This window comes from Dama dama, chromosome 25, assembly GCF_033118175.1.
Source record: "Dama dama isolate Ldn47 chromosome 25, ASM3311817v1, whole genome shotgun sequence".
Classification (NCBI taxonomy): domain Eukaryota; kingdom Metazoa; phylum Chordata; class Mammalia; order Artiodactyla; family Cervidae; genus Dama; species Dama dama.
This window is the reverse complement of record NC_083705.1, coordinates 39,493,478-39,520,666: the sequence shown is the minus strand read 5'-3', so window position 1 is coordinate 39,520,666 and position 27,189 is coordinate 39,493,478. Positions and strand designations below refer to the sequence as shown.

The 27,189-nt window shown below is 40.7% G+C and overlaps 1 protein-coding gene and 1 non-coding gene across 5 annotated transcripts in view; both read left to right on the top strand.

Annotated features, from left to right (window-relative positions):
* GHR (growth hormone receptor) overlaps positions 1–27,189 on the top strand; it is a 307,318-nt gene that overhangs the window by 106,202 nt on the left and 173,927 nt on the right. The gene's annotated exons all lie outside the window — the stretch shown is intronic.
* Positions 24,993–25,064, top strand: TRNAW-CCA (transfer RNA tryptophan (anticodon CCA)). The gene has a single exon. It is a non-coding gene; the product is annotated as a tRNA-Trp (tRNA).

The window sequence follows — 27,189 nt, the reverse complement described above, 5'->3', positions numbered from 1 at the left end:
TATAAAACACTGATGAAAGAAATCAAAGAGGACACAAACAGATGGAGACACATACCGTGTTCATGGATTGGAAGAATCAATATTGTCAAAATGGCTATTCTACCCAAAGCAATCTATAGATTCAATGCAATCCCTATCAAGCTACCAACGGTATTTTTCACTGAATGTTAAGCTTTAAGTCAACTTTTTCACTCTCTTTCACTTTCATCAAGAGGCTGTTTAGTTCTTCTTCACTTTCTGCCATAAGGGTGGTATCATCTGCATTTCTGAGGTTATTGATAGTTCTCCCAGCAATCTTGATTCCAGCTTGTTAGGACTAATGTATAGAAACATGTATCTGATGTTACAGATTCTAATTTATTGGTTAAATTACTGTGCATTAACCAGATTAAAAGGGATCTTATTTATTTTATACCTCCGTCATTCAGAAATCTTTTCGTTATACTTTTTTTTTTTACTATACTTAATTTTGTTGAAATAATGTATGCATTTATTTCAGTGCTTTAAAGTATTCTGAAACCAATCTTGCTAACAGTTAAAGAACTGTTGTCTTAAAAGTGAAATACTGTTCATCAGAAGGATCTGTGAAATAATTTACATTTGTTTGTTATAAAATAGTTACATGTGGGAGAAAAGTGGGGGAACCTTGTAAGAACTCAAAGCATAAAAATGCCTTTATCTTTTCAAGGGGAAAAAAAGTAATCAGAAATAAAGTCACAGGACTTTAAAAGTTTTCTAGATATGGCTGCAACTCAGTAGGCACTGTGGAAATGACTACTAGAGCCAAATCTTTTAGCGTGCAAGATGTGTCAGTTTTGCACAAGCTGTGTCATGTGCAGAAGTAGATTGTTGGCACAAACTAAGTTACCCATTCTCTTTGTTTTTCATCTCTTTCAATAAGAACAGCTACATAGTTTCTAGAGCTGCATTTGAAGCTGCTCTGGCCAACTCTGTGGAAACATACTTGTGAAGCTTGGTGCTATTGTAGGACATGCAGATAAAATATACAAGGGACGCATTTCTACATACATTGAAATATACATAGAATCCTATTTGGAATAATTGTGGTGGTTTATTCACTAGTTTGTGTCCAACTTATACAACCCCACGGACTGTGGCCTGACAGGCTTCTCTGTCCATGGGATTCTCCAGGCAAGAGTACTGGAGTCAGTAGTCATATCCTTCTCCAGGGGATCTTCCCAGCCCAGGGATCAAACCCAGGTTCTGCATTGCAGCAGATTCTTTACCAACTGAGCCACCTAGGAAGCTCATTGTTTCTTAAAAGTAAAATCGAGGAAACTAATTATCGACTTTCTCAGAACATCCTCTGCAGTCTTTTGAGGTAGTGAGTGTGGTATCCTGGTGCCTCTCTACTTAGGAACTGCGATGACCGCAGATGAATGCCATTCATCCTGGATGTTCTGAATGGGGTTTCTGCCTGCACTGCCCTTTTATGGTTACTGTATTATTATTTTGATGTTTCTCAACCAACTGCATCACATAGTAGTATGTGAAACATTCTGATTCTTGTTTTAGTGGGTGTTTGCTGGCAGGTTTTCCAATAGTTCACTTGATTAAAATGAACTAGCCCTTTCAGAGCCATTAGTTGCAATTCAGGGAGACTAAACAGAACCCCCCTATCCAGCTTACTGAGGTCTTGTCCTGTTTGTGTGACTTCAGGGAGAGAGATTGAGAACAGTTTATTAATCACTGTATGCCTGCATGCATGCTGCATGCTCAGTCACTCCAGTCGTGTCCGACTCTTTGTGACCCTACGGACTGTAGCCCGCCAGGCTCCTCTGTCCATGGGATTCTCTAAGCAAGAGTACTGGAGTGAGTATCATGCCCTCCTCCAGGGGATCTGCCTGACCAAGGAGTCAAAGTCGTGTCTCTTATGTCTCCTGCATTGGCAGTCAAGTTCTTTACCACTAGCACCACCTGGGAAGCCCGTTATTAATAATTATGCCCCCAAATCAGACAGTTTTTCAATGGAGTACTGAAGCACTCAAATTAGCGTGCTTCTTGAAGGCTAGTGAGGAATACAGTTGTTTTCACTTTCATCAGGCTCTGCTGGCACCAGACCTCTGGGAACCCTTGTGACAGGACCTGGCCTGAGCAGCATCACATGTGATTTGCTTTTCTTCTTGGAAGTTCCACTCTGTGGCTTTTCTCTGGAATCTGTGAAGACAGTGTTTCTCAACCTAAAAACTGGGATTGAGTAAGCTCCCCTTCCTCCTCATACCAGTTGACTGAGGGTCAACTGTTAAGCCATAGGGGTAAATGCAATGGATGTAGGGGTGACTGTCATGGATTCAGTGATCGGAACCAACCTGAGTCACCGTTCTAGCCTTTCCCTCTCAGTGTCATCACAGGGATGGATGCTCCACACGTGGAAAGTCAACACAGCGTGTCTCTAGCTTTCTATCTGTACAGTACTTAATGTACTTGTCACCTTTGACTCTGGCCAAGGATATAGACTTGGGGCTCTCTGAACTACTTTGGGTTTTTTTGCTTCTTTGTTTTTGTTTCTGTTTGGGTTTTTTGATAGCTAAGAAGTGGATTTATCTAGAGAGAAACACACTCCACAGTGTGGGCCCTCTCCAAAGGTGAAAAGTAAAAGGGTTAATTACTCAGTTCTGTCTGACACTTGGCTGCCCCATGGACTGTAGCCTGCCTGGCTCCTCTGTCCATGGAATTTTCCAGACAAGTATATTGGAGTGGGTAGCCATTCCCTTCTCCAGGGGAACTTTCTGACCCAGGGATCAAACCCAGGTCCCCTGCGTTGCAGGCAGATTCTTTACCGTCTGAGCCAAGGTGAGGGTGGCTCAAAGGATGACTTGGTTAGTGTTTATGGACTGGGTAATTTCATAGGGTAATGAGTGGATGGATTATTCCAACTATCCTGGGGAAGAGGCAGAGATTCCATGATTCAGGCCACTGCCTACTTTTTGGTCTTTGATGATCTGGACTCCTGAACTGTCTTGGAGTTGGTGGGATGTCACTTAACTTGATGACGTGTTAATGATGAGCATACACCGAGGCTCCATGTCTAGTGGAGGTAGACTTGTCTGCCATCTTGGACCTATTTGGGTCTCATCAGTTTATGTTGTGACCCTGGACTATGTCATTCTTTTAAACTGTGTGCTCTACCCTCTTCCCTCCTGATTGATTCCCCCCTCAGAGACTTTACTTCCATATTCTTATGGGAAAGAGAGGCATGGCAGTCCATCTTCTTTAACTGCTTCAAGGCTGAGTATGGGTGTCAACCCTGACCTACTTGGTTTTTTATGTCATTTTCTTAATGTACTAAGGATGCTGCAATAAATACCTTTGTACTTGCCACAGATGAATACATCAAACTTAAACCTATTTCCCATGCCTGCTTCATAGCCATTGTTTGTAAAGAAGCAAACTATATGGGTAAATGGGAAGTCTCCACTTTAACCTTTTCCAGTCTTGCCATACTCTCTGCCACTCACAATCCTGTTTTTATACTTTAAATTTTACTACAAATGTGAAACATGCTTATTATATACATGAACCAAATTATTTGCATGTTTTTTCAAGTACATATTTTTTACTTTGTAGAATGCGTTACTCTGGCAACTGCTACTTTAACTACCAAGTATTTTGTCTTCAGAACTCACCTTCATGGTTATATTACCCTAGTTCATTTTTTAAATTGCTGTGTATTACTCCATCTTTTCAAAATATCTCTATCTATTCCCACACTGATTGACATTTGAATTGACTTCATTGTTTTACCGAAATAATTGATACTGAAATAAATATCCCCTTGGACATACGTGATAGAGCTTGTCTGGAGTACATATCAGTGGAAACCTGCCACATCATAGGATATGTGCGTTTTTGTGTCTGAGATATTACCAAATTGCTCTACCAATTGCACAACCAGTTTATACTAGTATCAGCCATATGTGAGAACCCTCCCTTCCCCAGGTCCCTGCCAGCACTTGATTACTCTCAGATTTAATTATCTGAGAGTTGATGGATACTGCATATGAATCTCGTTGTTTTAATATTCATGACTCATTATTTGTGAAATTGAACATCATTTGTGCAGGGCCATATGGATTTCCTCCTCTGTGTCTTTTTCTACACTCTGTCCATTCTTTTCTTGTCTATTCTCACTATTGATTTATAGAAATGTGTATACATGTGATTCTAATGTATATGTATCTTAATATATGTTTATTTTTCTTGATATGCATTCATATGTATGTGACTAACCCTTTGTCTATTATACACATAGAAAATTTTGCCTCCTATCTGTTGATTGCATTGTAATTTTTATGACATCTTTTAGCAAAGATAATTTTAAATTTTTGATATAGTTAAATTTCCTATTATTCTGCTTTTTGTGCCTTGCTTAAGAAATCATTTTCTCCTCCATGATTATATTTTATATTAACTCCTCCCATATTCTAAAGTGCTTTAATTTACTTATGAAAGTTTTGTTTTAAATAAGTAGACTTTTAATTTACGTGGGGTTAATGAATGTGTATGGTGTAAAGCATGAATCTTTTTTCCCATGTGAAAATCTAGTTCCAACACCATTAACTGAAAAGCCTCATTCTGTCTCCATTGTTTGTATTGTCTTCTCTGTTATACACTAAAATCCCATATATGCCTTGGACTTTCTAGGCTCTTTTTTCCCACTTATCTGAACTTTCCTATCTTTACAAGATACCATGCCATATAAATACTATTTCTTTATAATAAGCATTTTTATGTTATAGTGAAAGTCTTCAAAAATTTCACTTGTACTTCATTATAGTGAGAGTCTTCAAAAGTTTCACTTGTGTAAAATACCGTTGGTAGCTTGATAGGGATTGCATTGAATCTATAGACTGCTTTGGGTAGAATAGCCATTTTGACAATATTAATTCTTCCAATCCATGAACACGGTATGTTTCTCCATCTGTTTGTGTCCTCTTTGATTTCTTTCATCAGTGTTTTATAGTTTTCTATGTATAGGTCCTTTGTTTCTTTAGGTAGATATACTCCTAAGTATTTTATTCTTTTTGTTGCAATGGTGAATGGTATTGTTTCCTTAATTTCTCTGTCTGTTTTTTCATTGTTAGTATATAGGAATGCAAGGGATTTCTGTGTGTTAATTTTATATCCTGCAACTTTACTATATTCATTGATTAGCTCTAGTAATTTTCTGGTAGAATCTTTAGGGTTTTCTATGTAGAGGATCATGTCATCTGCAAACAGTGAGAGTTTTACTTCTTCTTTTCCTATCTGGATTCCTTTTACTTCTTTTTCTGCTCTGATTGCTGTGGCCAGCACTTCCAACACTATGTTGAATAGTAGTGGTGAGAGTGGGCACCCTTGTCTTGTTCCTGATTTCAGGGGAAATGCCTTCAATTTTTCACCATTGAGGGTGATGCTTGCTGTGGGTTTGTCATATATAGCTTTTATTATGTTGAGGTATGTTCCTTCTATTCCTGCTTTTTGGAGAGTTTTAATCATAAATGAGTGTTGAATTTTGTCAAAGGCTTTCTCTGCATCTATTGAGATAATCATATGGTTTTTATCTTTCAATTTGTTAATGTGGTGTATTACATTGATTGATTTGCGGATATTAAAGAATCCTTGCATTCCTGGGATAAAGCCCACAGATCTAGACCAAAGAATTTCACAATTTGTATGGAAATACAAAAAACCTCGAATAGCCAAAGTAATCTTGAGAAAGAAGAATGGAACTGGAGGAATCAACCTGCCTGACTTCAGACTCTACTACAAAGCCACAGTCATCAAGACAGTATGGTACTGGCACAAAGACAGAAATATAGATCAATGGAACAGAATAGAAAGCCCAGAGATAAATCCACGAACCTATGGACACCTTATCTTTGACAAAGGAGGCAAGGATATACAATGGAAAAAAGACAACCTCTTTAACAAGTGGTGCTGGGAAAACTGGTCAACCACTTGTAAAAGAATGAAACTAGAACACTGTCTAACACCATACACAAAAATAAACTCAAAATGGATTAAAGATCTAAATGTAAGACCAGAAACTATAAAACTCCTAGAGGAGAACATAGGCAAAACACTCTCCGACATAAATCAAAGCAAGATCCTCTATGACCCACCTCCCAGAATATTGGAAATAAAAGCAAAACTAAACAAATGGGACCTAATGAAACTTAAAAGCTTTTGCACTACAAAGGAAACTATAAGTAAGGTGAAAAGACAGCCCTCAGATTGGGAGAAAATAATAGCAAATGAAGAAACAGACAAAGGATTAATCTCAAAAATATACAAGCAACTCCTGAAGCTCAATTCCAGAAAAATAAATGACCCAATCAAAAAATGGGCCAAAGAACTAAACAGACAGTTCTCCAAAGAAGACATACAGATGGCTAACAAACACATGAAAAGATGCTCAACATCACTCATTATTAGAGAAATGCAAATCAAAACCACAATGAGGTACCATTACACGCCAGCCAGGATGGCTGCTATCCAAAAGTCTACAAGCAATAAATGCTGGAGAGGGTGTGGAGAAAAGGGAACCCTCTTACACTGTTGGTGGGAATGCAAACTAGTACAGCCGCTATGGAAAACAGTGTGGAGATTTCTTAAAAAACTGGACATAGAACTGCCATATGACCCAGCAATCCCACTTCTGGGCATACACACTGAGGAAACCAGATCTGAAAGAGACACGTGCACCCCAATGTTCATCGCAGCACTGTTTATAATAGCGAGGACATGGAAGCAACCTAGATGCCCATCAGCAGATGAATGGATAAGGAAGCTGTGGTACATATACACCATGGAATATTACTCAGCCATTAAAAAGAATTCATTTGAACCAGTCCTAATGAGATGGATGAAGCTGGAGCCCATTATACAGAGTGAAGTAAGCCAGAAAGATAAAGAACATTACAGCATACTGACACATGTATATGGAATTTAGAAAGGTGATAACCCTATATGCAGAACAGAAAAAGAGACACAGAAATACAGAACAGACTTTTGAACTTTGTGGGAGAATGTGAGGGTGGGATATTTCAAAAGAACAGCATGTATACTATCTATGGTGAAACAGATCACCCGCCCAGGTGGGATGCACGAGACAAGTGCTCTGGCCTGGTGCACTGGGAAGACCCAGAGGAATCGGGTGGAGAGGGAGGTGGGAGGGGGGATCGGGATTGGGAATACATGTAAATCCATGGTTGATTCATATCAATGTATGACAAAACCCACTGGAAAAAAATAATAATAATAATAAAAAAAAAATTAAAAAAAAAAAAAAAAAGTTTCACTTGAAGAATGCTATTCGGTATAGATTTGGAGGTGACCTATTTTTGTCAGATTAAGAAAATTGTTCTCTATTTCTAGTTTCTTAAGAGAATTTGTAAATAAATATAAATTATAGCATCAGTCTTCTGCATGTTAAAATAACCATTTGACTGCCTCTTCTAAATTATTAATGCTGAAAACTATATTGAGCCTTCTGAAAATGAACTATCCTTACATTTTGAGTCTAAATCTTACTTGAATGGGGTGTATTACTATATCATTTTTGTTTCATTTTTTAGTCTGAAAATGTATTTTGGTAAATGTAGATACATGGGTATCTATCTATACACCCATACTCGGGCTTGAATGCTTTTATGGTTATTGATGTAAATAATTTTTAGAAATGTTTCTTAGAAAAGTTAAAAATGCAGAGGTTTTCCTTTCATTTTATTTCAAATAGAGTCATTACCTAGGAAAAGGGATTCTCCATTTTCTGCCTATTGAGAATGAAAACATTCCTAGAACAAAAGCCTAAAACATCTCCTTTTCCTATTTTCTAAACTCTGAGGACTGTCACTTTTCAAAGAATTGTGGTCAGGCTCAGCTTCTCCCTCCCTTCCTAGTCTCTCTGGTGGGCTGTGACTCCCTCAGTCTTCCCCGGGGAGGGTCCCCAGCACCACCCTGCTAATTCTTAAGACAGCAGAACCTGCAAGGACCACACTGACAGCACTCACCACACATCCATGTATCTACCCATGTACCCCTCAGTCGGGCTGCTCGCTCCCACATCAAGCACTGTTAGCATCCCCATTCCACATGCACCGTCTATCTTTCTAACAGAGTAGAGAATCTAGTACATTTTAGTCATCCTTTGAGATAATGTCAACTATTTCCCGTGTTTTTATTGCCTAAAATGTATTTTCATCTTTTTTGATCAGTAAGAAATGTGATTAATACTGTTTTTACAAGCAATATGGAGTTGAATTAGCCATCCGGTTTTGCCTTTCTCTTCCTCATCATTTACTTATTCATCTAGTAAATCCTTACTGCATGTTTTCTCTTGGCCTACCATGGTTATAGGTACTTGGAGGTACAGCAATGAACAGAATGGATAAAGTCCCTAAACTCATGTCGTTGATATTTTAGTAAGAGAAGAGAGAAAAAAGTTAATCACTATATAATATAAATGCTATGGGGAAAAAATGAGATTAAGGGTTATTATTGATATAGGTTATCAGGAAAGAGGTCACAGATAAAGTGATATTTGAATGGATACTTAAAAAGTCTGGGAGAAAAGTACCCTATGCAGAGAGAATGGCATATGCTGTATGAGGGCTAAGAAACATCGAACAGTCTGATGTTGTTGGAGCAGAATGAGCAAAAAAAAGTAAGGTTGTCAATGGCGGCAGAGATAGGGGATGAGAGTCGGGGGTGAGGGTTGAGGGGATCAAACAAGATGCTCAGACCACTGTGAGCATTTTGGCATTTACTCTGAGTGAAATGGATACCATCAGAGAGTCTTAAACAAAGAATTGACATGTTCTTGTTTTGTCAAAATTAAGATCTTGGTAGATGGCTTATGTCTTTGGACATAAGATATTCAAGACCAGAAAGTAGACCAAGTAAGAAATTATTATAATAATCCAAATAAGAAACATTAGTATCTTGGATAAGGAAAATAAAGTTGGGGATGGTAAGCAGTGATCGCATTGTGGATATAATTTGAAAGTATGTCTAACGGGATTAGCTCATGAATTAATCAGGGTTATGAGTGAAAGGCCTGAGAATCTGGAAGGATGAAAGTGATTTAGGTTGAAATGACCAAGACTGTAGATTGAACAGGTTAGGATGGTAAAATCAGAAGTTTGGTTATAGATTTATAAGTTTGAGATTCCTATCAAACATCCAAGGGAATTATTAGTCATTGGATAGATGAGTTTGTCGTTCAAGAAGAGGTGTGAATTGAAGTTATATATTTGGAGAACATAATCATAGATGATATTGATGTCATAATACTGAATGAGGTCACCTAGGGAATAAGTGTAAATAGGGGGAAAAGGAGAGGAGAAGTCCTAGGGGTATTCCAGTATTACATGGTTGAGAAGATGAAGAGGACACAGCAAAATTGACCATAATTAAGTGTCCAGCAGGGTGGGAGAATCAGTGGAGAGTATGGGTTATCATGAAAGAGCTCACAGATAGAGTGATCAGATTAAGGTAGTGTTTCAAAGAGAAGGCCACTGTGTCATATGTTAACAGTTCAAATGAAGATAATTAAAAAGTAGCTACTAGATTTAGCAATATATTAATAGAAGTCATTAGAGACCAGGACAAAAGCTATTTAATTGGAGTGGTGGGGATTAAAGTCTGATTTCAGTGCATTTGTCAAAAGAGACAAAAATTAATTGGTAATAAAAACATAATGCAATTCCTTAAAAAATTTTTACGTTAAAGGGAAGAAGAGAAATATTTAATAACTACAGGATAATAACTGGAGTAATTGGAAGAGAATCTTTTTTTTTAAGAGACAACAATTTCAGCATTTAAGATTTTTTGTCTTCTTGCAAAAATAGCTCCTTTAGTAGTTATTTAAATTAGAATCTTTAGGTTGTAAACTCAGTTTTCATAGGCCTCTGGCTCTGTTGTCCACCCATGCAAAAGACTTAGGGAGCATTTAGCTGGGCATCAATTTCTAAATAGATGGTTATTTCTCTAACACTTTGAATGTTTTCATTTGTGTCCTGTTATTTGTTGTTGCTGAGAGAAAGTCTTCTACTTGTCCATTTGAGTTTCTTACTAGGTAATCTGCCTCATGTAAAGTACTTTTTAAGATTTTTTTTCTTTATCCTAATGCCCTAGAGTAGGTTTACTTTTTATTTATACTCATCAATGGTTACTTTTGCTTTTAACCTGAAAACTCATTTTATTCTTTAATTTTTATAAAATTGTCAATAGCAACCTTTTCCAAAACTTATTCTTTGCATTTGGAATTTAATTCATACTCCATCCTGTGTATGTTGGAGCTTCTTAATCTGCCTTCTTTGGTGTGTAATTGCTCTTTCACATTTTCCAGTACTACTGTCTTAATTTTTTTTTTTTTTTATAATAAGCCTAGCATTGAAGTATTTAGCACAGAGGAGGAAGTACAAAGTGTAAACTTGCATATTGGCTGCATTTCTGGCACTAGTTATTTTTAAGGCTAATGTACTGTATCATGCAGCTGGTTCAAAATCAAGTGAAGGATTAAAAGCCTAAGGTTACTTTGATACCAGTCTGGCAAAATCAAGCCAATTGAAATACTCTCCTATTTTCTCTTCTTGCTACACCTTCATTCCTCGAGAATAACTAAGAAACTGTCCCTTAAAAAATGCATAAAAGAGCAGAAATAAAAAGGTAAGAACTCCAACAAAGAAAATAATGAAAAGGGAGGACATATATAGATAATTCACATTAAACGTTTCAAAGAAGTAACCTCACTTGTTTTCAAATAACTATATTAAAACAATAGAAGATCATTTTTACCCATCAAATTAGCAATGATGGGAGGAGAATAAAATTTTTTCTGACAGTTGTACACTGATATTGAAGTTCCCTGTTGGTCTGGTCGGAGTCTAAATTATGATACTTTGAAAGCATTGAGTAATATTTATCAAAAAACTTTATAAATTTTTACCACTTTCACGCAGTAGCATTGTTTCTGGGAATCAATCACTTGGCAATAAATGGAAATATAGGCCAAGTCCCCTCCCTGCCAGGAGATATTTATTGTACCATTACTTATGATATTTAAAAATTAGAAACAATCTATATCAATGACCTACAAACTTTTTTGACTACTGTCCACAGTAAGAAATAATCAGGTCTTCATAGTGAGCCAATAGTCATACACACACATTAAAAAAAAATTTCATGTGAAGAAACCACCATTCCATTCCGTTTGTCTTATTAGTCTGTTTGGGCTTCTGTAACAGAAGTACCGTAAACTGAATGGCTTATAAATAACAGAAGTTTATTTCTCACAGTTCTGGACGCTGGGAAGTCTATGCTCAAGGCACCAGCAGATTCAGTGTCTGATGAGCACCCACTTCCTGCTTCACAAACAGCTGTCTTTTTGCTATGTCCTCACATGGCAGAAAGGTGGCGCAGGCTCTCTGGAACCACTTTTATAAGGGCCCTGGTCCTACATGAGGGCTCTACCCTCATGATCTAATCACCTTAAAACCCCCCCATGTCCATTTCAACATATGAATCTGGGTGTCAGGGGGCACAAATATTTGTTACATAGCATCATTCCATCCCATCCATTTAAACAAATTGACAAAGCTGGTTTTAAGACATGAAACTGACTCCACAGCCTAATTATAGGTTATGGCTCAGTTTAAAGAGTACTCACACCTGAATTGGAATATGATGGAATATTAATTTATACAACCATTTATGTTCAGTTTTTTATTTTGGTTTAGGATGTGTGCTGAGTTGCTTCATTGGTGTCTGACTCTTTGCAACCCTATGGACTGTAGCCCCCCAGGCTCCTCTGCCAATGGGATTCTCCCGGCAAGGATATTGGAGTGGGTTAACACCGTGTCCTCCTCCAGGGGATCTTCCTGATCCAGGGATTGAACCTGTGTCTCTAATGTCTCCTGCATTGGCAGGCAGGTTCTTTAACACTAACACCCCCTGGGAAGCCCTTGGTTTGGGATAGGTGGGGCAAGGTTCCCCAAGGGGCAAGGTGCCCAAGGTTCTCCCTTGGGCAGCAAGGGAGAGGACATTTCCATGTAACTCCATACATCGGGGACTTACTGCAAAGATACCAGATCTCTGTGCCTGTCATCCCTCTGTATCTCCCTCTATCTGCCTCTCACTACCTCATGTACCTTTCATGGATTCTTCCTGATGTCCTCAAGCTCTCTCTCCTCTTACTTGTTACTTCTCCAAGCTGATAGTCTGCCTGGGTCGTCCGACATTTAATTTCAATCATTTCTTACTTGTCTGCCCTTAATATTGGGCCTTCATTCTCAGTCTAATCGGTCAATACAGGCTGAGCCAGGTTGATTTCATTTGAATCAACAATGAATTGCTAAAAGCTGCATTTCCTAGAAAAAGTGGCAATCTAATTGGCAGATGCTTGAGACACTAATGTTAAATAGAAAAAGAAAAATAAACAAATTTTTGGTATGGGGTCTGTTTTCAACCTTTGTTTTAGAAACTATTAGAAGGAGAGTGACACAAAAGGAATCTAAAATTTGTTTTACATTATATTAATTTTTACCAAATTTCTACAAAAATAAGTATTGTACATTTATTACCGGGGTGGGGGGGGACCCAAACTGACTCTGGGGAAAATGATCACTTTGCAAATTCACATCATGTACCCCTACTTTTTTTTTTACCCCTACTCTTGATTTAGCTCATGTTCTTGGTATAAATATCTAAATTTGAAGTATCTACAAATAAAATTCGCCTTGAAACAGAAAGCCTCGTGTTTGGATGCAGCTTAGTCTAGGAGGATTGGGAACAGAAACTTAGAAAGATCCTGTTCCTAAGGCCCCATACTTCCCTACTCTTTGTATGACCATTATTTACTGCCAGATTTTATTTATTCAATAAATCCCCTAGTAACTTGAGGTTTGCTAATTTTGTTTGGGATAAGGTTGGGCAGAGTGTCCCCTGTTTTCTTTAATAGACCAAAATATTATTTCTGTCTGTTTATGATGGTCATTACTGTGGGCCCTAATAATTCCCTAAATAAAGCTACTCATTTCTAAATACTTTGGTTTTAGTGCACTAGAATTCATAACTCTCTCTTAGAAATGGAAGGGGTGTCTCTTAAGGCCCCATGAAAAAAATTCATGTCAGACTGTCATGTGCTCCTGTGAAGTTTCTTTCTTAATACATACTGAGGATGAAATTTCAGTATATGCTTTTACATACATGTGTGCTAAGTCGCTTCAGTCATGTCCAACTCTTTGCGACCCTGTGGACTGTAGCCCATCAGGCTCCTCTGTCCATGGATTTCTCCAGGCAGGAATACTGGAGTGGGTTGCCATTTCCTTCTCCAGGGGATCTTCCCAACCTAGGGATTGAAGCCAGGTCTCCCGAGTTGCAGACAGATTCTTTACCTTCTGAGCCACCAGGGAAAACTTATGCTTTTAGACGTCTTGATTTTTCTTTCCCACTTCTTTTCAGTTGAACCTGAAAAATTCAGTGAAAAAAATTTTTTCTTTCAAGAATAAGCTAGAAAGACCTCGACTGGCTGGTCAAAAAACCACTGACTAATTAGTTCTTTACGAGTACTTAAACCCTTGTTATCTGAGATCCAACTTCAAGCATGTATGTATGCTCAATTGCTTAGTCCTATCCGACTCTACAACCCCATTGACTGTAGCCCACCAGTCTCCTCTCTCCATGGGATTTTCCCTGCAAGAATACTGGAGTGGGTTGCCAGTTCCTCCTCCAGGAGATCTTCCTGACCCAAGGATCAAACTTTTGTCTCCTGCTTCTCCTGCATTGCAGGTGGGTTCTTTACCACCAGTGCCATCTGGGAAGACCTTCACACTTCATAATGACTTCCAGAAATGTTCCACAGATGTAGCTGCCCTCATCCCTGTGTTTGGTGATCCAGCCCATCCAGCCAGTGGGAGTGGAGAAGGAAAAGTGAAAGGGACATACATTTCCTGAAAGATGTTTTTGCCACTTCTGGCATCCTGTAGCCAGAAGTGAGTCTTAGTATGATCAGAGGTGGCTGCAAGGTTGGCTGTGATAGGTGCTCTCTCACTGGGTTCTATTACTAATTGAAAGTGGGGAGAGTGAATGTTGGGGGGTAACTAGTAACTATTAACTCACATGATAGGTTATATTAATTGTATGAACAAGGAAAATCATTTGAATGTTTTATTCACAGGGATGCCATGATCATATTTGTTTCAAAACATAATTTTTCCATTAAGAAAAATGGGTTGGAGGGAGCCTGAGGCTCCTCATGGGTGTTACGAGGCCATTCCTAAAGTCTCAATGAGAGATCATGGCTAGGACTTGGTGGTAGCAGTAGAGAGGATAAAGGGGATGGAATGAATTCAAAAGATACTGAAGAGCTAAAGTTGGCAGATAAAATGGGTGCAGAAGAGGTAGAGAAGGTAACCCCTACATTTCTGGCTTGTGTTGAAGACTCTGGAGGAAGACAGGGTTTGGAGATGAGGTATTCATGGACTGCTGAGTCTGACTTTGGAAACATCTGTCAGAAGGGCTGTTTCTACTCATCCAAAATATCATTCAGAGTAAATGAACTCACAGTCCACCAACTCACAGTCAGGGAGTCTCAAACCTAGTCATTGTCAACTAATCTATTCAAATGAACATTTCCCTGTGAGGTTTTTGCTGTTCAGTGGCTAAGTGGTGTCTGACTCTTTGCAACCCCATGTACTGCAGCACGCCAGGCTTCCCTGCCCTTCACTGACTCCCAGAGTTTGTTCAAATTCATGTCCATTGAGTCGGTGATGCCATCCAACTTTCTCATCCTCTGCCATCTCCTTCTCCTCCTGCCCAGAGTCTTTCCCAGCATCAGAGTCTTTTCCAGTGAGTCAGCCCTTAACATCAGGTGGCCAAAGTATGGGAGCTTCAGCTTCAGCATCAGTCCTTCCAATGAATATTGAGCTGACTTCCTTTAGGATTGACTGGTTTGATCTCCTTGCTGTCCAAGGGACTCCTAAGAGTCTTACCCAGCACCACAGTTCAAAAGCATCAATTCTTCCGTGTCCAGCCTTCTTTATGATCCAACTCTCACATTCATATATGACTACTGGAAAAACCATAGCTTTGATTTTACAGACCTTTGTCAGCAAAATGATGTCTCTGCTTTTGAATACACTGTCTAGGTTTGTCATAGCTTTCCTTCTAAGGAGCAAGCATCTTTTAATGTCATGGCTGCAGTCACTATCCACAGTGATTTTGGAGACCAGAAAAATAAAATCTGCCACTGCTTCTACTTTTTCCCCTTCTATTTGCCATGAAGTGATGGGACCAGATTCCATGATCTTAGCTTTTTGAATGCTGAGTTTTAAGCCAGCTTTTTCACTCTCTTCTTTCACCCTCATTAAGAGGCTCTTTAGTTACTCTTCACTCGCTGCCATTACAGTGGTATCATCTGTATATTTGAGGTTGCTATTTCTCCCAGCAGTCTTGATCCCAGCTTGAGGATTCCCCATGAGGGTTCCTTATATTAAATGGCTTTGTATGTTTCACATGCCACAGAGTTGTCTATTGCACACACACACACAGGAAAGCCAGCCAAGCAGGAGTCTTTTAAACAGTAAAAGGCCTTGCTAATTTCAGCTATGCTCATCAATCATGAACAGTCTTTTTTCAATATATTATTTTTTAAAACTTTTTATTTTATATTGGATGGGATATAACCAATTAACAATGTTGTGATTGTTTCAGGTAAACAGCAAAGGGACTCAGCCATATGTCCGTATGTATCTGTGCTCCCCCAAACTCCCCTCCCATCCAGGCTGCTACATAACATTGAGCAGAATTCCATGTGCTATATAGTAGATGCTTGTTCGTGTCCATTTTAAATATAGAAGTGTGTTCATGTCCATCCCCAAAACCCTAACTATCTCTTCCTCCAGCTTTCCTCCCAGCAACCATAAATTCAGTCTCTAAATCTGTGAGTCTGTTTCTGTTTCATAAGTAAGTTCATTTGTATCATTTTGTTTTAGTTTCCACATATAAGGGCTGTCACACAATATTTCTTCTTCTCTATCTGACTTACTTCATTCAATATGACAATTTCTAGGTTCATCTGTGTTGCTGCAGATGACATTATTTCATTCTTTTTATTGGCCGAGTAATAGTCCATTGTGTGTGTGTGTTTATATATACATACCACATCTTCTTTATCCTTTCCTCTGTCAATGGACATTCAGGTTACTTTCAGGTCTTGGCTGTTGTAAACAATACTGTAATGAACATTGGGGTCATGTATCCTTTCAGATCATGTTTTTATCTGGATATATGCCCAACAGTGAGATTGTAGGGTCATATGGTAACTCTATTTTTACTTCTTTAAGGAACCTCCATACTTTTTTCCATAGTGATTTTGACAATTTACATTCCCACCAACAGTGTAGGAGGATGAACAGTCTTCTTGTATTGGGAGCATGGACAGGACCATTGGTCATATAAGAATAAAACTCACATAGCTTTGCATGCAGGCTTCCCTGATGGCTGACTGGTGAAGAATCCACCTGCCAATGCAGGAGACACAGGTTCATTCCCTGAGTTGGGAAGATCTCCTGGAGAAGGAAATCGCAACCCACTGCAGTGTTCTTGCCTGGGAAACCCCATGGACAAAGGAGCCTGGCAGGCTACAGCCCTTGGGTTCACAGAATCAGACATGACTGAATAACTAACAGCAAAGCCTTGAGTGCACAGCAGCTCAACCCAAGCGCAGTGGTGGGAATCATTGATTGTTCTAACTGGTGAGGCTACAAGAAATCTGGTGAAGCTCCAGATAATAGCCACTGATAGATACTATAATTAAACATGTAACTTCAAGTATGTTGGGATCTCCAATGGGCACTACTGTTTTAAAATTTAATTGCTTACCCTTCATTTAACAAATATTCCACTTTCTATACTTTGGGTTCTTGGGATCCTTCACGGAGATTCCAGCACCTCTGCCCTCCTGGAGCTTCCCTTCTTGAACTCCTTAGTTGCGGGATTAGATTCAGATAACTCACTGTCGTCAGCCCCTCCGGCTTTTGGTCTTTGTCAAATACATGGCCTTCTCGGTTGGTCTGGCTGGCTCTGTCCTGATGAGCCTCGTGAGACTCCAGCCCAGGCCTGGCCTTCACTTCAGTTGGCAGAACCCAGCCCTGGGCAAAGGTCGGGGGTTCGTTTTGTGAGGCAAGGGGTTGTGTGCTCTAATCTTTGCTGGTACCAGGTTGTGTGTGTGTGTGTGATTGGGAGGGAGGAAGATAGAGAAGATGTAATTGATTTGGGGAGGATTTGGGGAAGGTTTATATAGGAAAGCAGCAAGACCAAGAAACTACTGCCAAGCGGTGACCAAGAAACATTCACCATATTCCTCCTCCAAACCCACACTGTTTGCCAAATCTTAACCAAATTAGCATAGTGCGGTCTGCTTCCATACGTGACTGAATGAATAAGGAAATTTCAACGTCCTTGCCATAAAGCCTGGAGGAAACCATACGAAAATCCAGCCTCTGTTTCAGGAGTGTCTGCCGGACTATTGGTTAGTATTTCCCTTCTTGTTCACTTTGCTTAAAAGGGTGAAAGTCAAGTCTCTTTAAAAAAAAAAAAGTTGCTTTTGCACTTGACTTAATCAGTTTCTTTTCTTCTCCTCCCACCTCACTCATCCCTCTTCTGGCTTTATTCCTCCCTCCCTCCTTGCCCTCCTCTTCCACTCTTCTCCTCCTACTCTGAATGAAACTTCTTTCTCCTGTCCAGCAGCCTTAAAAATATTCCAGTTAGGCAAAACCTCAGACTGCCTCCCTCCCTGGCCAATGACCATTATAATATAATTTAGGTCTCTGGAGTTTATTCTGTGAATGAAAGGCTAGTTTTCCGTGTGTTTAAGAAGCTGATACATTTTGAGAAAGTCGACAGAAATAATTAATTGGCACTCAGGAGACATTTCGGGGTTATAATTGTGGTTCATGTTTTACATTTCAGCAGTCAGTTTATATTTTAGAGGAGTGTCATGAAGAAGTGCCACCACAATTGTATATTTGTTTTGCATTTTCTTCCAGGTTTTCTAAAGTCTTAGGGATGGTCAACATATTGAAGAAAAGGAAACTAAGACTTAGTTTTTTTGTACTGCTATCTGTACCCTTTGGCTGGTTTACTTTGGTGTCTCAGGTTCCTACCTGCATGCCTGATTAGGGCTGTCCTGTTGTGCCATGGACTTCCCTTGTGTCTCAGACAGTAAAGAATCTGCCTGCAATGCAGAAGACCTGGGTTCGATCCCTGGGTCAGGAAGATTTGCTGGAGAAGGGAATGGCTACCGACTCCAGTATTCTTGCCTGGGGAATCCCCTGGACAAAGGAGCCTGGAGGGGTCACAAAGGGTCCAATAGGGTCACAGAGTCAGACACGAATGAGTAACTAACACACACACGCATCGTGTCTTATGCGATGGGAAATGCCACTTATTTTATCTCATTGAAAAGCATTCAGCTGAACTTTCAATGGAAGGATGTGCTCCTACCCCCTTAAAAACATCTATTTTAAAGTCCAGGGGAATCTATTCATTTATGTAATGATTCATTTCAAGCTGAGTGTGTTAGGTATTGCAAGATAGGGGGATACAGAGATGACCCTCAGGGGAGGGAAAAGAAAGTAGTGGGCATCTCAGGATGCTATGATGGAGGTTTGGCAAGGATAGAGGGGAGGCACCTAACTTCTCCTTGTAGGGAGTAGGGGGGTGTTTCTAGAAATGTATTTAAGTTGAACTGACTTTGAGCTGAGGTTTGGGGAATGAGTACATGGGATGAATGAAGTGGAAATAGGGTGGAAGGTACACAGGGGTGAAGGTATGAATAGCCTGGAGCCTTCTGAAAAGGTTCCTCCATGGATGGAGGAAAGGGGGAGGTTTGGGCAAGTGGTGGAAGATGGACATGGAAAGATAGGAGTCCAGGTGAGATCACACAGGACTAGAAGGAACTTGCTAAGGGTTTGTCATTGATACTAGATAGAGTGAAACAGGCTGCCAAGCTGCACTTGGAAGGAGAGCTGTGTGGTGTCAGTGTGGAGAATAGATTTTTGCAAAGTGCTAATCGAGATTATTCTCGGAACTTCAGGCTCAGTTTGCTCCAGTCCTGAGGGCTGGCTGTGAGTAGATTTCATTTCTGGGTTGTTCCAGGGCTCTTGTCTTAACTCACAGAAAGTGGCTAGGGGAGCTAACTGTGGAGCTGGGGAAGGCCAGGAGAGCTTCGTTCATCTCACCTCCACACTTGTTAGGATTTGTTTGTGCTGAATGCCTAATGATACGTGATATTATATGTGACAGCACATATGTGTGAGCCTGAGGGTAAACTGACTTTTTGCTCCTTGAAAATAGAGCAACATATTGAAGACAAGGTGAAATATTGAAAAGCCCACTGGACTGGGGATGAGAGGCCTGGGTGCTGCTCCCAGCTCAGCTGTGAGCAGCAGTGGGGTCTTGTACTCGTCACTTAATCCCTTTGGGCTTTGCTTAACTCGTCTGTGAAGTGAGACCTTTACAGTAGCACGGTCCTTAGGGCCCTATTCCGCCCCTAAGCTCTATGATTGTGATTCCATCTCCGCAGTGGTCCTCCCAACCCCCACCATCACTAATGTTAGGCTTCCAGACATTTTTTTTTTCTAGAGAAACTAGTAAACCCATTTCCTTAAATGAAGGTGTAGTTTAAAGAATATAATCTAGTGAGCATGGGGAATAATTTCCAAAGAAAAAAAGGAATTGTGATTCGTGCTCTAGCCTGTGTCAACAGTGAAAGGGGAGCAGGAAACCCCCTGCACCCAACTTCCTTCTTTGTCTCTTGACTTTTTCTCCTTGTCCCTCCTGTAAAAGTAGAGAGGAGATTGGCTGCGGATTCTGAGGGGACTAGGGTAAGACACTGACGGGGAAGACTGACCTGTGAGGTCTGCCTCCTTCCAGAGGAGCAGTGAAGCCTTTCCTCTGGCATAAGCAGCCAGCTGTTCAGGTCAATATTGGGCAGAATTTTTAGTAACTATGACCTTCTGAGCCTTTGTGAAATTCTCTCGCACTTATATCCAGCATCCTCAGGTGATATTCTGGCTGCCCAAAGGTCAGCCCTAGGCCCGTCCCCTAACCTCCAAAGTACCCTCTGCTCTCTTTCACCCAAACTCCTATAGCAGAGTGATAAATAGATGAGGGGAAAGTCTGTGTCTTGCCCTGCTGCTGCTGCTGAGTCACTTCAGTTGTGTCCAACTCTGTGCGACACCATAGATGCAATCCCACCAGGCTCCCCCATCCCTGGGATTCTCCAGGCAAGAACACTGGAGTGGGTTGCCATTTCCTTCTCCAATGCATGAAAGTGAAAAGTGAAAGTGAAGTCACTCAGTCGTGTCCGACTCTTAGCGACCCCGTGGATTGCAGCCTACCAGGCTCCTCCGTCCATGGGATTTTCCAGGCACGAGTACTGGAGTGGGGTGCCATTGCCTTCTCCGGTGTCTTGCCCTGAGGAAACTTATAACAACACAGGCACTGAGAATTCATTCATTCCACAAACAAGCGTTTGTTACCTTGTGACTTCTGTGTCAGGGCACATTTATAGTAGAGGGATGAAAGGTTAAGTCTCAGGAAAATGTGGAAGGCTTCATGGAGAGAGTGATATTTGAGCATGATTTTGAGGAACAGATAAATTTGGGGTTTGTCCAGCAGCAGCCTTGAAGGTAAAGGCAGAGAGCCAGTGACAGCAGCTGTTTTAAGTCTAAAGAAGAATGGCAGGCATTGACGGAGGAGGCGTTACCTTCCAGAGAGAATTCTGAGGTAGAATCACCCCGTTATGATGACAAGTTACACGTGGTGTATATGAAGTAACCAAGTTATCTCTTGATAGTTCAGCTATTGTGGGAGCCATAACTTCATGAAGCAAGTTAGAAAATGTATGAGATGAAGCCATTTGTTTGTTAGTTGGGAGACTGGGGGCGGGTAAAAGATGCTGAGTTCATTCAGTTTGGACAGGACTGATTTCAGAGGCTTATGGGCATCCCGGTGACTATTTCTCTTTGTCTAGGGCACCTGCCTTCTGGTTCAACATTTACACAATGCTCTGTGTAAACTGCCACGGTGGCATTCCCTGTAGCTTTTCTTCCCCATTTGGAAATAAAGTTTTGACTGATAAGATGATCACAAGTGATTGAGAGTGAAAAAATTCATTTGAATCACTTTTCAGTTTGATGGGAAGAGGAATGTTTTATTACTGCTCTCCAGGATATGAAATAACTGATTTCTCTCAGACAGACTGCAATGGAAAGTGTTTTAGCGTCTGTTCCTTTGACTTCTTGATAGGAGGACGGTCTTCTTGAATTAATAGCCCTTCAGACTTTGGCTCAGCCTGCTTGTTCCAGCTTCATTCACTAGCCAACTGATTTAGGAGAAACATGACCATATCATTGAGTTAGTTTCCTTAGTCATGCTGTGGTGGTCCCAGGGGGTGGTAAACATAAGGCTCCTGGAAAATGAACATTCCACTCAGGGGTACTGAAAACAAGCTCTCCTGAGCCCAGATGTTAGATTTACAAGGACATGTTACAAAGATAGCCTGTCCTCCCTTCCACGAGACCTTTTCCTCCATAAATACATGCGCCTTGTCCTTATCTTCTCCCGACTCTATTCTTTCATAGATTTTGACCTTGATTTTGATTTATCTTTTCATTGACAGTCTTTTAATTTCCTGTCTGACATGAGGTTAAAATGAGAAGCAAGGCCAGCAAACTAATTTAAATGGGATCTCTCCGGCTTTCTCTGGAATCAACTGATCAGCTCATGTCCAGATTGATGTCTTCAAACAATATATTGCATCAATTGACCCAGAGATGATTAGATTCTAGGCGCCCAACTTACACTGGCCAACCTCATGAGATGAATGCCAATCCATTTGTTTGTTTTTCATGTCAGCTGTGAAGCAGTTTCATTTCAGCTTGTTATTGTATTAATTTTCCAGAGAGAACCCAGAAAACAAGACAAGAATCAGCAGGTCATTTGGCAATTGTAGAGTTAGAATGGAGAGAACTTGATGCTCTCAAGGGAGAGCATCAGCAGGCTCTGCAAGGAAGATTCTGGTACCTGTCTCTGTCTTGGGACATTCTTGTTGGTCCTAGGTAGTTGGGTGAGACAAAGCCATAAATTATTTACTATTTTTTTCAGGGTTCTTCATCAATTATTAATTGATTAGACTGGATCGTCTCTAAAGCTCCTTCTGCCTCCAAAATTCTTTGCTCTTGTAAAAATCTCCTCTCCTTCTGGCTGTGTTTATGTCATGGTTTGATAGTTGTCCTCATGACTAATGTTTAGGATGTCACCTCAGGCTCTAAAATAGACTTTTAAAGACCGTGTTTGTTTTCTATTGCTTCTAAAACAAATTACCATAAATTGAGTGACTTTATAAAAAGCCAGTTGTTAGCTCACAGTTCTGTAAGTGAGGAGTCTGGACACAGGCTGGTGCAACTGGATTCTTGCCTCAGAGTTCACAAGGCTGAAATCAGCTGTCATTAGGGCTGCATTACCTTTGGGAGGTCCTAGGCATGAATTTGCTTCCAGGTTCATTCATGTTGTTGACCAAATTCAGTTCGTGGCCATTGCAAGACTGTCGTCCCCCTTTCCTTGCTGATTGTCAGCTAGGAGACCATTTTTGCTCCTCGAGTCCGCCTGCATTGCATCTCATGCCGTATGGCCCCTCTAGTAACAGGAGGGCAAGTCCCTCTCAAGCTTCTCACCTCTCTGACTTCCCCTTCTGCCACATCTCACTGGCTAACTTCCTCTCCTGGTCTTTCAGACTAATGTGATTAAATGTAAATCACCCAGACAATCCAGAATAGTCTCCCTATTTTAAAGTCAGTTGATTTGTAACCTTAATAACATCTGTGAAGTCCCACCAGTGCAGTACCTAGATTAATGGTGGAATAACCAGAGATGATTGTCTTTGGGGGACCGGGGGACCTCTTTAGCATTCTACCTATCCAGTCTCATCAGCAACACTTTGAAATCATGTTATATCATTATTGGAGTGATCAAATATCTGTGGATGACTGGTCTCTTCTGTTTACACATGTTCTTTCTTTTGCAGTTTCATTGGTTAATATTTTCTGATCCTACTTTTCATATTTCAGCATTTAAACCCCTTGGTTATGTGTTATTTTTAAAAATTATGTTTATTGGTCAGCTGAATGGGGGAGAATAATGTTTTACTCTCCCCCTCACCCTCCCCATCACCCCTCAAGCAGCACCCATAGAGGCTGCTTGGAACAGCTGGACTCTGTTTTCACAGACTTCAAAATCATAGCACGTTTGACTTGCAGTAGGTCATTGATTTTCAGTTTGCTCATGCGTGCTCAATTGTATCTGATTCTTTGCAACCCCATGGACTGTAGCCCACCAGACTGCCCTGTTCATGGAATTTTTCAGGCAAAATTACTGAAGTGGGTTGCCATTTCCTACTCCAGGGAATCTCTCCCACCCAGGGATCGAACCCACATCTCCTGCATCGGCAGGTGAATTCTTTACCACTGTGTCACCTGGGAAGCCAAATTTCCCATTTACCTTTGATACTATGGTAAAGCCAGGGCATTTGTTTGTAAGGTCTAATACACAATCAAGGCTAAGAATTATTGATATGCTCCCAACATGCTCTTTTGGAAATAAAAAGGCTAAGGGTGTGAAATGATTGACTTAAGGTCCCATACCTAGTGACAGATCTGTTGCTGGGTTTATGGTTTAATTATTTGTAGAGTTCAGTGCTCAGTAATTACATGCAAAATGAGTGTTACGGTCTATAAAAGCCTGCTTCTCGCTTCAGTAGAAAAACTCTTTCTAGGACCTTAAGAAATTATTGGACCTTGCAAAATATGTTTAAAAGTCTCTTCTCAGCAGTTTGGTCTACACAGATACACCCTGCAGTAGCCGGGGGCTGGGCACATGGACCTCCCCGGTCTCAGAGGCTCAGAACTGCACCGTCCAGTGCAGTGGCCTCTCACTGCCTGCGGCTCTTAAGCACTTTCAATGTGACTGGTGCCAGTTGCCATGTGCTGTGAGTGTGAAATACACACCAGATTCAAAGACTCAGTGTGGGAAAAGAGAAGTGCATAAAATATCTCAATACTTTTCCTATTTACTACATGATGAAGAGATGATATTTTGGATATATTGGGTTAATTAGGATATTAATTAAAATTTATCTATTTCTTACGCTTAATGTGGTTATGAGGAAATTTAAAATTACACAGACGGCAGGCATTTGTGGCTGGCATTATATTTCGGTGACAAGGTGCTCTCTTGGAGAGCATTTTCTACTAAAGCTATTAACAATGGATGGTCCACATCAAGCTATTACACCTTCCATGATCTGAAGAGTGAAATGGTGTATTGTAAAGTTCCTGGCGATGAGACGTGACATTGATCTGCCCTGTGTTTGCCATCTATCTGGCAGCCAGTCAGTCTGGCCAAATAGACTTCTTTCTATTTATAATATAGGCTCCGAAGAGGCGGGTGATGCCCTCATGTCATGGAAAGGGCACACCGCATAGCTCTTAAGTAATGTACCTAAAAGTAGACCAGGTGCTCTCGGAATCTCTGAGACATAGAGATGAATATCCTTCTCCTAAAGAAACTACGTCAGCACTTATGAGTTATCACCGTCCTTGACAGGCCCTCAGTACTGGAAATACTATAGTGCCTGTCCCTGTCCATGATTTAAATCTGGACTTTGCTCTCTTTCTCTTGCTTTCTGAAGTATGGCCTGCCTTACTGGTACCCTACTTGTGTGTTTAGTCAGCCTGGCTTAGCATTTTCAAAGAAGCATGAAAGGCAATGACAGGCCTTGGAGAAGGTTCCAATCCATACCTGGAAGTATTCCATCTGAGTTTGTGGGATTCCCTTCACTTCCAAAGCACCTCTAAACTTTTGTTTTCCCTATTTTAAAATGAGGATCTTTTGCAAGGAATGAATGAAATAATAAGGTATGGGCTTCCCTGGTGGCTCAGAGGTTAAAGCATCCGCCTCCAGTGCGGGAGACCTGGGTTCGATCCCTGGGTTGGGAAGATCCCCTGGAGAAGGAAATGGTAACCCACTCCAGTACTGTTGCCTGGAGAATCCCATGGACGGAGGAGCCTGGTAGGCTACAGTCCATGGGGTCACAAAGAGTCAGACATGACTGAGCGACTTCACTTTCACTTTGGCACATTTATTCACTGTCAGATTTTGGAAGGGCATCTCCTCTGTGGGGTCCAGGGCTAGTTGTTGGGGATAAAAGCGTGAGTCACACACAACTGTGGCCTCCAGGTTGCTCACAGCTAGAGGACGAGAAAGACGAGGAGCCTGGCAGCTTCAGGACAGGAGGAAGCCTCTGCACCTGCACTTGTTTATTACTTGGCGCAGCACGGGGTTTGGTGCATCACAGAGGCCTGGTGTGGTGTGTAGGTGAGGGGACAGGCCCCGCAGTGATGAACTTACTGCCCGAGCCGTCACATGGGGCGACGTTGGGCTGCATCCAGGGCACAGGATTGCTGACTCCTTTTCTAGCCATGCATTTCCCAGGAGAGCATATTGCCTCACTCTTGGTTTCCCAACTTGTTTACCCTGAAACAACAACTTCACTATTTTGGACTTGATAAAAGAAAAAAAGAGTTTCTTCCAACATTTGCTCTATATGTGACCCAGGTATGTGAGTGACTCCTTGAATACTCTGAGTTATGGTCGAAATCATTGTCAAATTATATCTCACCAAGATACTGAATATTTTTTGTTATTTGAAGACTTCATCCTATTAGATCTTCAATAACTTATCTATTTCCAATAAATTAGGTAAAACAAAGTCTGTATTTCCATCTGAGAGTCTTGGAAGAAACTTCAGCATCTTCAACTTTGTTTAAAGTACATTCTCCATATTCTGTGTGATCTGTCACAGTAATAAAAATTAGATTTTTTGGGGGGGTGGAAAAAAAAGCCACTCATGGAAAGAGAGAAACCAAAAATCCAGTAAGAGGTTTGCTTTCTCAAATTCTATTTAGGAGAAAAAATGACTTTGTAGGTGCAATACTGTAAGATATACAAAGAAATGGAACATGCTATTCAAATAAGCACCCACCTATGTGACTGATTTTCTCTTCCATGTAAGAGTTACACCTGCCTCGTGCTCAGTCAATGCACCGAGTGTATCAGGCTGGGTGAGTTTGACGGTCATCCATCGGTCTAGCTATTGTGTTGAGGGGTTTCAAAGTGCCACCGGGCCCTGCTGAATTCAAACAGGATGTCCCATGCTCCAAGAAAGGTCCACTCCCAACAGAATGCCCATGCTTACTAGGAAAGGGGAAGCACCAAGCCTTTGGTCTTGAAATGGCCCTTATTCTTTCACTCCTCCAGAAAGAAAAGGGTGGAAGCCCAGGTTCCTGTAACCCAGTTGCCTTCTCTGTGTTCTCACAGGAAGATTCCTGGCTTTAAACCAAGCATCTTATTATTAGAATTCATCTACCCAGTTTTCAACTGTAAAAATCCATCACTCATGAAACAGATGATCTGGATCCAGTAAACAGCAGCATATAATATTCTTACAGTAGATGAGATTGTGATTAAGGGGAAAATCAACCTCTGGATTCCCAAACTTTTTATTCTGATTACTTCTCCCACCTCCATGTATGTATGCAGTTTGCCTGCACACCTAAGCAGAAGTGAGCAGCATTCCTGCTTATCCTAGGAGATACACACATTACATTATGTTGATCCTTCCCCTTCCCTGGACATTCATGTGATTTAAGTGCTTGATTGAAGAGGGGAGTCTCACCTATTGTGTGGCCAGCATTACCACATCCTAGGCTTCCATTCCAGGACCTACAATGAGGGCCCCTCTCCCAACCCTATGGAAACATAAAATGGTCTGCTTAATCACTAGTATCAGAAAGTGTAATAAATAGCAAGTGTTGATACACACAGAGTAAACTGAGGTTTGGTAAAGCAAGGATTTGAACCTCATTCCAGAACTTGTGCACTAAAGCCCTAAGCTCACCCTCTGTAGTTGAAGGGCAAGGATAGCATCTATGATAGAGTTTGACAGTAATTTCTATAGCCCTGGAAAAGTATCAATGATTATTAATGACATACAGCCATCTGACTTGGAATGGGTGGCATCAGATGAACCCAAGTGTCCTGGGCTCACTCAGTAGCACTGTT